Source organism: Miscanthus floridulus, chromosome 10 (genome assembly GCF_019320115.1).
Source record: "Miscanthus floridulus cultivar M001 chromosome 10, ASM1932011v1, whole genome shotgun sequence".
NCBI classification, from domain to species: Eukaryota; Viridiplantae; Streptophyta; class Magnoliopsida; order Poales; family Poaceae; genus Miscanthus; species Miscanthus floridulus.
Genome location: NC_089589.1, coordinates 68,569,610 through 68,580,768, shown reverse-complemented (window position 1 = coordinate 68,580,768; position 11,159 = coordinate 68,569,610).

Sequence of the window (11,159 nt, the reverse complement as noted above, 5' to 3'; positions counted from 1 at the left end):
GTTGTCGCCATTGCCACCGCCGTCTTTAGCACCGCTGTCTAAGTTTTTTCTTCCCCTAGTTTCTTTTTTGCCTCCATCAGTACATGGGTAAGAAGAAAATCATAAGCAACGCTCAGTCTTCCTTCATGGACGAGGAGTCATCACTCTCCGTGATTGAGAATCAGGAGTTTGTGGCCATGAGGGCCAGCTTTGACAACAACCGAAGAGCAGCTCTGTGAGCTCGTCAGCGATGGCTTGATCCAAAGCAAGGCCTTTTCTGAATGGAGAGTACCAGGCGAGCATCGGGTCCCTGCTCCAGGTCCTGGTGAGATCGTTCTTTTTGTCTCTTTCATTCGTGCTTGACTTTGCCTTCCCGCCTCTACCTTTCTTCATCAATTTCTCAACTATTTTGGGATTTGCCTGAATCATCTTGCTCCTAATGCAGTCCTTCACCTTTCTGTCTTCGTTCATCTTTGTGAAGCTTTCCTTGGAATTCCCCCTTCTCTTTCTCTGTTTCGTTACTTTTTTTGCCTGAAACCCCAACCCCGCTGTGAAGACACCAGTGTTCTTGGTGGTTGTGGGATTCAATTTCGCTAGGGTCTTAAGAGCAAGTTCTTTGACTATGACCTGGTTGATTCTATAAGGGATTGGTGTGCTGACTAGTTTTATGCCGCCAATCTGATCCCTTCTCTTGCTGTCCACTCTAGATCTAGTCCCGTAGTTAATGACCGATGGGATAAGAACCCTGTGTCGTCTGTTGAGGTTTAGGCAATCCAGCCATTCCTTGATAGGATTAGTATGCTGAAACAGCAGGGTTTAACCGGTTTTGGCATTGTCTCGAGTTTTCTTTGTCGCCAAGTTCAGCCTTTGAAGGAGCGAGAGCACCTTGGCTTCGAGTACTCTAGGGCTGAGGATCCTTCACGCATGGTCCCGGCTCTTGAGCTAACCGATGAGTAGGTACTTGAGCGTCTCCAGAAGATGCTGAAAGGAGCAAGCGTTGTCCTACTTACTGTCTCCGAGTTCTCTGCCAACAACCCGCCTCCAGCTGTAAGTTGTTTTCTCTTCGTTCGGGTACTTTATGTATTCTTGCTGTATCCTTTTTTGTTTAACTTTTCCTCATCTTGTTGTTTTATTCTTTTTTGTAGGAATTTGGGCGCAACTTTGTTGACCTGATCCCTCTTGATGTCCTCCCTACCATGGCGAACACTGGGGAGAGACTTGCTAGAGCTTCCGCAGCTAGTAAGTCCCCAATCTCCACAGCGTTTCCTAGAGTTTCTTCTGGATTTATTGATGTATATGAAGAATATGTTACTCGTCTAGTCCCCCGTGGTCCTCATAGTGTCTCAAAGAGGGGGTGAATGGATGGGTCTTCGTCTGGCCTGCCTGCTTCCAAGAAATCTCGCAAGCCAAGTACTCCTCTAGGTACTCCAGTTGTAGCTAGCATGCTCTTAGGTGAGCATATTTTATACTCTCTGTCCCTTTGTTTTCTTGTTCTTATCTTGAACCGAGTACTTTTATTCTTTTTTCAGCAGGTGCCCTGGTGGCCTTGGTTGAGATCGAGGGGGAAGAGGATGATGAAGTACCCCTTATCATGCGGCGGTGAGTTGTTTTTATATTCCCCATCCATTGAATTTCTCCTCTTTGTCTTGACTTTCAGTCTTGATCTTTTTTGAAGTAACCGGACGTCGGGTATGGGTTCTTCTAAGGCTCCTACACCGGCTTCTTTTGAAGCTCCGGTGTTGAGTTCTTTGGTAGCTTTGGTACCGAGTTTTTTCGCAGCTCCAGTGCCAAGCTCTTCCGCGGCTCTAGCCCTGGCTTCTTTCGGGGCTCCGGTATCGGCTATACCGTTGCTGTCGCCAAGCGGCGGGGATATTTTTGCCACCATGGTCCCCCCTGCGAGGTCTTCTTTTGGTTTTGCAAAGAAGAAGGTGGTTGGGTGAGTAGATTCTGGCTTTGTCTTTTTGTTTCTGTTCTCCTTTTCTCTGGTTCTCATCGGCGATTTCTTTTATCAATTTTCAGTCCTTCGTCTTCTCTCGTTTCTTCATCGACTTCTTCTCAGCCCTCTATCGTGCCACCGAGTTCTGAGCCTTAGGACTTGCAGCGTACTATTGGTGAAGTGGCTGCGGGGGCTACGAAGCCTTCTAGCGATGGTGCCGCTGTAGACTTGGCCGCCCCAGAGGTGACCGTGGCCATTGCGTTGGGTCCTCCTGAGGGATTGGCCTTGGCTTCCTGGGAGGTTGCTCTGGTCGTTCCTTCTTCGCCTCGGCCAGCCTCTCCTTCTCCTTCTCTTACCTCCGGTGGTCCGCCTTTTGTCGATGATGTGGTGCAGCAGTTCGATGCCACTCATCGGCTATCAGAATTAACTGCTGCCTGGGGAAACTTGTCATCCCTTGCGACTTCTTTTGGAGAAAAGCTCTAGGTAAGCTTTTTCATCATTCCTTCTTTGGATGTTCACTTTTCTTTGGTCCTTATTCTTTGTTTTTCTTTGTATCTTTTTGCTCAGTCCTTCTCTCATGATCATACCGGCTTCTTTTTCTCGTCTGAAAACGAGAAAAAGTTGTCTTCAGAAGTGAGCGCCTTGAAAGCTGATCTTGATCTCCTCCGGGCCGAGATGGAGGCCGAGCGTCAAATGCATCAGGATGAAGAAAAATCTCTTCGTGCCCGGGCTGTTGAAATCGAGAAGCAGAGGGATGCCGCTCTTCAGGAGGCTCGAAGGAACTCGGAGGCCGTGAAGAAGGAGTGCAACGGTATTGAGGGTTCTTTTTATTTCTTTCTGTATTCAAACTTTCCTTTCTGCTGACTTGTTGTCTGCTGTTTCGTCCAGCTCTCCGGATAGAAAAGCAGAAGCTCTCGGAGGGCATTGAAGAAATGAAGACTCTTGTTCATACAAGTCATAACAAAGTCAAGGAGGTAATTACTCATGCTGAAGAGGAACTCGTGCTTGCTAAGTTGATTAGGCGTGGAGCTGATAGAGATCTTATGCAGGCCCAAAAAACTATTGAAGACTTGTTTGGCAAGTTGGCGACGGCTACTGAAAACTGGAAGGCTTTGTGGAAATCCTTTCGTTCAGTAGCCGACGTTCTTTGAACTCAAGCGGATGACGGGCAATCTTGGGCTCAGTTGATTCCTCGAATTCTGACTCATTTCCAAGAGTTTGTTAAGAGGTGCGCTCAACTGTGTACCAAGAATGTTCTGGCCCAGGTCCGGGTTCTTTCTCCAGTGGCTCCTTTGTCCAAGATAGTAGAGGAAGCTGACAGTCAAGAATACATTGATGCTGTTGAGAGGATGGAGCCTAAAGTTGAAGACTTAGCTAGTAGGATAGTAGATAATCTTAATATTGTTCTCCCTTCTCCTGATGATGAGGCTTGATGTATTTGACCTTTATGCCCGTGCCTTGTAATATGACATTATACTTCTTTTTGAATGAAGGTCTTTTTTGTTGATGTCTTCTTTGCCTGAATGTGCTGCCTATTCCTCAGATGATTTGTCGAGTACTTTTCTGCCCGGTAAACAACTCGTTATATGTAGATCTTTGTGTTGATGACCTTTCTTGATCTGTTGAGTGCTTGTCTGGCCTTCTCTTGTGCCCTGTAAACAACTCGTTACATGTAGATCTTTGTGTTGATGACCTTTCTTGATCCGTCGAGTGCTTGTCTGGCTTTCTTTTGTGCCCTGTAAACAACTCGTTTGCGTTCTTGGGTATCTCCAGTGTAGCCCCCGAGCCTCTTGCTATTTGGTACAAGTAGCTGGAGGGTCTTGCTTTTGAAATTGCTCTGGTCTATGCTCAGGCTTAGTTTCAGTTGTTTTGCTTTTATTTCGGGTTCTAGCTTGTTAGGTACCTTCATCGGTGGGCTCAAGCATCTTTTTAGCTATTTTGCTCTCGGCCGGGATGCTCAGGCGTATTTTCAGCCATTTTGCATTTTATTTTGGGTGTTAGCTTGTTAGCTACCCTCATCGGTGGGCTCAAGTGTCTTTTCAACTATTTTGCTCTTGGTCGGGATGCTCAGGCATATTTTCAGCCATTTTTCTTTTTATTTTGGGTTTTAGCTTGTTAGCTACCCCCATCGGCGGGCTCAAGCGTCCTTTCAGCTATTTTGCTCTCGGCTAAGATGCTCAGGCGTCTTTTCAGCCATCTTGCATTTTGTTTCGGGTGTTAGCTCGTTAGCTACCCTCATCGGCGGGCTCAAGTGTCTTTTCAACTATTTTGCTCTCGGTCGGGATGCTCAGGCGTCTTTTCAGCCATTTTGCATTTTATTTCAGGTGTTAGCTTGCTAGCTACCCTCATTGGCGGGCTCAAGCGTCTTTTCAGCTATTTTGCTCTCGGGCGGGATGCTCAGGCATCTTTTCAGCCATTTTGCATTTTATTTCGGGTGTTAGCTTGTTAGCTACCCTCATCGGCGGGCTCAAGCATCTTTTCAGCTATTTTGCTCTCGGTCGGGATGCTCAGGTGTCTTTTCAGCCATTTTGCATTTTATTTCAGGTGTTAGCTTGTTAGCTACCCTCATCGGCGGGCTCAAGCGTCTTTTCAGCTATTTTGCTCTCGGTCGGGATGCTCAGGCGTATTTTCAGCCATTTTGCATTTTAGAAACAACTCGGAGAGGGCCATGAGACAAATGCTTGTCGAGAGATAATCATCTTTATTGATCATGAATATTGATGTGTTACAGTGATACATAGCACTATTTTTGTTGATCATGAATGTTGATCTCCTATGTCTTGTATACATATTTTCCCTTGAGTTGTTTTTATGCATAGAATCTTCGTAGCTGACTGATGTGCCATGTATTGTTGACTTCTTTTCCATCTTCAGTTATGAGCTTGTATGTGCCTGGTCCGATGACTTTTGTGACGATAAAAGGACCTTTCCATGGACTGAGTAGTTTGTGGCATCCGTCGGTTTTTTGTATTCTTCTTAGTACTAAGTCTCCGACTTGTAATGATCGAGACTGGGTATTCTTGTTGTGGTGGCGCCTTAGTCCTTGGAGGTATTTCACTGATTGCAGGGTAGCGTTTACTCTGACTTCTTCTATGCTGTCGAGTTCTAATCTTCGGGTGTGTTCTGCTTCTCCCTCATCGTATTGTTCTATCCTTGGTGATGTCTAGATTAGGTCTGCGGGTAGTACGGCTTCTGATCCATATACTAGGAAGAAAGGTGAGTATCCGGTGGCTCTGCTTATTTGAGTCCGTAGCCCCATACAACCTTGGGTAATTCTTCGATCCATTTTGACCCATAGTCTACTAGTTCTTCATACAGTCTTAGTTTTAATCCAGCTAGTATGAGTCCATTAGCCCTTTCTACCTGTCCGTTCGCTTCTGGATGTGCGACTGATGCAGTAATCTATACTGAAGCCACAATCCTGTGCCCAACTTTTGAATTCTATAGCTATGAAGGGAGAACCCAAATCTGTGATGATTCGATTGGGCATGCCGAAACGGTGCATAATATCTTGGATGAACTCGACCGCTTTGGCTGCGCTGTATTTTGTGAGTGGTTTGTATTCGATCCACTTGGTGAACTTGTCAATTGCTACAAAGATATACTCGAAACCACCCTTTGCTTTCTTGAGAGGTCCTACTTGATCTAGCCCCCTAGCAAGAGAAAGGCCAAGCGGGTGGAATGCAGATGAGGTTGTGGGCTGGCACATGAGCTTGTCTTGTGAACATCTGGCAACTTTTGCATCTTCTGACGAGTTCTTCTGCGTCTTTCAAAGCGGTTGGCCAGTAGAAACCAGTGCGGAATGCTTTGCCAACTAGTGTTCTTGAAGCGGCGTGATTTCCACAGCAGCCTGAGTGTATTTCGTCTAGGATTTGTTTGCCTTCTTCGAATGAGACGCATTTTAGGAGTACTCCTAATGATGCGGCTCTTCTGTATAGCTTGTCTCCTACTAGGACGTAATTCTTGCTTCTGCGGACAACTTGTGTGGCTTGCTATTTTTCTGCCGGCAACTTATTCTCTTTGATGTAATCAATAAAAACCTGTGTCCATGAAGTGTTGATCACCAGAATCTGGTTGCCTTTGGCTATGAGTTCTATGGTTGTCTCACCGGGTTGTTTGATAGAAGGAGCTGATAACTCCTCTATGAATACGCCGGGTGGGACCTTTGCCCTGTCGGATCCAAGCTTGGCAAGAACATCTGCTGTAATGTTGGAATCCCATAGGACATGTAGAATTTCTAGTCCTTGGAAGTGTTTTTCGAGTTTTCGGATTTTAGCACAGTAAGCACCCATGTTTTCTTTGGTGCAATCCCAATCTTTGTTGACTTGGTTAATGACTACTGCTGAATCGCTATATACGAGTAGTCGCTTGATTCGAGGGTAATAGCCACTCTTAGCCCGTGTATGAGAGCTTCATATTCTGCTTCATTGTTGGTGGCTTACCATAATATCTGAAGGACATACTTTAGTTGTCTTCCATCTAGAGAAATTAGGAGGATGCCTGCACCGGCTCCGCCTAGCTTGAGTGATCCATCAAAGTACATCTTTCAATGATCAAGGATGGCACTTGATACGGGTTGTTGAATTTCTGTCCATTCGGCAACAAAATCAGCAAGGGCTTGGGATTTAATTGCTTTCGTTGGGGTGAAATCGCCGTTGAGAGCGCCGAGTTCAACCGCCCACTTGGATATGCGTCCTATTGCGTCTTTGTTGTGTAAGATGTCTCCTAGTGGGAAATCTGTCACCACGGTAATCTTGTGGCCTTCAAAATAGTGATGAAGCTTGCGTGAAGTGATCAGTAGGGCGTAGAGTAGTTTTTGCACATGCGGGTACCAGATTTTTGATTCTGACAGTACTTCACTGATGTAGTATACTGGGCGTTGTACTTTATACGCGCGCCCTTCTTCTTCCCTTTCCACTACTATTGCCATGCTGACTACAGTAGTAGTTGCTGTAATGTATAGCATCATCTCTTCGTCTTTCTTGGGAGGTGTGAGGACTGGTGAGGAGGTGAGGTATGCCTTAAGTTTTTTGAAAGCTTCATTGGCTTCTTCCGTCCACTCGAACTTGTCTATCTTCTTTAGTAGTTTAAAGAAAGGCAACCCTTTTTCGCCGAGCCTTGATATGAAATGGTTGAGTGCCGCCATGCAGCCTATTAGTTTTTGTACATCTTTGATGTTTTGAGGAGGGCCCATCTCCGTTATTGCTCAAATTTGCTTGGCGCTTGCTTCGATTCCGTGATGACTGACCAAGAATCCGAGTAGTTGTCCTGAGGGAACTCTGAATACACACTTGTTTGGGTTCAATTTCCACCTCCACTTCTTTAGATTCTCGAAGGTTTGTTTTAAGTCTTCAATCAGTGTATCCGGGTTCTTTGTTTTTACAACCATGTCATCTACGTATGCTTCTACGTTTTCGTCGATCTGATCACCGAGGCATGTTTGGATGGCTCTTTGGTAAGTGGCTCCAGCATTCTTAAGTCCAAATGACATGGTCCTGTAGCAGTAGGCACCGAATGGAGTGATGAAAGATGTCTTGCTTTGGTCCTGTTCTTTTAATGCGATCTGGTGATACCCAGAATAGCAATCAAGAAAAGATAATAGGGTAGATCCTGCTCTTGAATCAACTATCTAATCAATGCGTGGTAGCCTGAATGGATCTTTTGGGCAGTGTTTGTTGAGATCTATGTAGTCAACACACATGTGCCACTCGTCCGTGTTCTTTTTCTATGCTAGAACTGGATTTGCTAGCCAATCCGGATGGAGAATTTCCCTGATGAATCCAGCTGCCATTAGTTTTGCAATTTCCTTTTTAATTGTTGCCTTCTTGTCGGGAGAGAATCGTCATAGTCGTTGCTTCACAGGCTTGGAGCCTTCATTGATATCAATTTCGTGCTCAGCCAACTCTCTTGGGACCCCTGGCATGTCGGCTGACTTCCAAGCGAAGATGTCCTTGTTGTCTCGAAGAAAGTTGGTGAGCGCAAGTTCCTATTTTGCCGATAGGTGGGCACTGATGGTTGCTGTTTTTGTGGGATCACCGATGCCTAGGTCAATTTGCTTCACGTTGGCTTCTTTTGGTGGTGCTAGGATGCTTGGTCTCTTAGCCGGTATCTCTAGTTCTTCTTGGCTTGTTTCTGCGGCGATAGTGGCTATTTCTTTTCTTCCATCATTTGCATGTGCCTTTGCTGCAATTTGGATTGCCTGTATGTCGTAGTCAAATGCGCGCTTTAAATCGCTCCGAAGAGAAAGAACTCCATTAGGCCCTGGCATCTTAAGCAACAGGTATGGATAATGCGGTATTGCCATGAATTTTGCTAGTGCCGGGCACCCAAGAATTGCATGATATGATGAATCAAAATCTATGACTTCAAATTTGATGAACTCTATGCGGTAGTTCGAGGGAGTCCCAAAGGTAACCGATAGAGTGATTTGTCCAAGTGGCATTGCTGCCTTGCCAGGTACTATGCCATAAAAAGGTGTGCTTGTTGGTGTGATCATCCTGGCGAGTTGTAGTCCCATCTTCCTTAGAGTTTCTGAAAAGATGATGTTGAGTCTGGCTCCTCCGTCGATTAGTACTTTCATAACAGTCATGCCGGCAATGGTTGGATCTAGAACCAATGGGTAATGGCCTACGTTTCCTACGCTGGTCCACTAGTCTTCTCTTGAGAATTGGATTGGGTACTCTGACCAATTGAGATATCTTGGTGTAGCAGGTTCTACGGCCATGATTGTTCGTAACGCTAGTTTTTCTTGATGTTTGCTTCTGGAGTCTGGAATCCCTAGCAAAGATTACTGCTACTGTCCCTCTGGATTTTTGGAATCCCTTGTCCTCATGGTTGTCTCCTTCTTTTTTCTGATTGTCTTCTTTATTGTTTCCCTTGCTATCTTTTCTAGTGTATCTTTCGTTGAAGGTGTAGCAATTTCTGATGGTGTGCTTCTTATTGGGGTGCAAAGGGCAACGCATGTTCTCAATGTCGTCATATCTTCTGGGCCTGATAAATTTCTTTGATTTGTCAGCCATCACTACTGTGTTGTTTAGACCTCACTTTCTCTCCTGATTTCTGTTGCTTTGAGGATTTTGCCTGTCCGGGTTGTCTCTGTTGTTCCTTTCCGGGAATCTTTCTCTTGTTTTTTCTTCTACAGTAATCATCTTTTCTACTGTTCTTCTGAATTCTTCATTATTTATTGGGTTTTCTTTCCAGAAGTCTTGAAATTGCCATCTAGCAATGATTCCGTGAGAGAAAGCTTCGATTACTTCTCATTGTGTGATGTCGTGTAGTTGAGCCCAGTAGTTCGCCAAATCGTCGATAGTAATTTCTGAGACTTTCACCTCCTTTCTGTTTGAGTCCTTTTAATTCTGCATGGGTGATTGGATGTGTAATAATTCCGTACAAAATTTTCATAGAAAGCTCTTTACAAGTCTTCCCAATTTCTGATTGATTTGGGATTTAATTTGTTCGAACCATTGAAGCGGCATGGTTTCTAGGGCCATGGGAAAGAACAAGGTTTTGATGTCATCGTCTCCTCCGGCTAATTCAATTGATTGTGAGTAAATCCTGAGCCATTGCTTTGGTTTGGTCTTGCCGTCATATTTGGAGTGGTTGGACTGGTTTGAACTTGTGAGGTAGTCGAATCGAAGCCAGTCTGTTTACAAAATAGGGAAATCTATCAGTGTGTTCTGGCTTCTGTATATTCTGATTCTATGCCCCTTCTTGCCAACTAGTCATCTTGGTGAGAGTAGTTTTGTGTGGCTGTCCGAGTTGGTGCTCTGCTTCTAGTCTTTCTTGGTTGCTCCACTCGGTTATTTTGACTGTGATTTCTTTGGCTTTCTCCATTGTGGCTTCCACTTGGTCCTAGTCTTTCGAAAGTAGACTGCCTTTGATTTTGATCTTCCTGTTCATGAGATGTTGCCTTTCCGTCGTTCGTTTTGAAAACTATTGATCGGAGGAAATCTCGGAGCTGTTCTTGTTTCTCATTGGGATGTGAGGTCGCCTTGAGTTCTTCTAGTGCTTCTCAGGATCTTATCAGTAGGGTGTATTCGCTGCTCGTCCTTCTTCGATCTCTCGTTCTGATTTTCTTCTATTGTACTCGGCTAGGTCTGATTCATATTTGATCCAAGTGTCTTTTTGCTGTTTCGCACGGCGTTGTCGTCCTTGTTTCAATTTGTTCTTTCTTTCTCTTGCTTGCCTCTGACTCTCAGTCTCACCATCGTACCCCTAGGATAAATGGTGATATGTTGGACTCGGATTCATCTGAAGATCCTGCGTCGGGTGCTTCTGGGGGGATCAATGGTGATCGAGGATGGTGAATCATGAGTACTTCTCTAGCATGAGTTGTTCTGTCATCGTCGTTGATTTCCGTACTGCCAGAGCTGTTGATAACTTTAGTAGAGGTCTCAAAGTCATGGATGGAATCTCCTTCTTGGTAGGGTAGAATTGCTGTTGTTGTGTCAGTCGACTAGTTGGGTGTCGTCATCCTCAGGAACGGTATCTGGCTAGTGAATGATGCAGTCTTAAGATGTTATGGTTAAAACGAGACCTTCCTGGGCTCCCTTTAGCGGCATTCTAAGCATGGGATAAGTGGGTCCTTCGTGCCATGTCTGATAAGATATTGCCATGTTGTGGAGTCCGAACGGAAAAGGATCCAACTTCTTTGAAGTATTCTGGGTGTTCTCCGAGTAGTATTCTTGATAGGTTGACGTCATGTTCCAGAGCTTTGTCAGAAAAGAACTCGGTTTTCCTGAAAGAACTCGAATAAGACTTGATTTCGGAAGCAGAACCTGAGTTTGAATCAGATGCATGAATTTGTGAAAACTGAGTCGGATTGGACATTATGAGCTATGCGAATCTTCCGGCAAGCTGATCTGTCGTTATCATCGAAATAGGATGGTCTTGATGATGATCTGAATCTTCAAGGAGGCGGCCTTGGAGCTTGCCATCGTCGCCTGCCTTACAGATCCATGAACCAAAGATGAAGGTTGATCCCTTCGAGAAGATCATGTCGTTGAGGTCCATCAAGCTTCGGATGCAAAGTCGCCGAAAGCCCCTACCTAGCGCGCCAGCTGTCGATGTTTGACCACTGATAGCCTGCCACAGGGGTACCTGGGGTAGTATGTTCGAGTTTCAGCATATACAGAACTTGATGGTTAACGCAAGAGACAGTCGGTTTATCCTGGTTCGGGCCCTCGATCGTCGATTGAGTAATAGCCCTACGTCCAGTCGATGTCAGCTTTTGTGTTGGATTGAT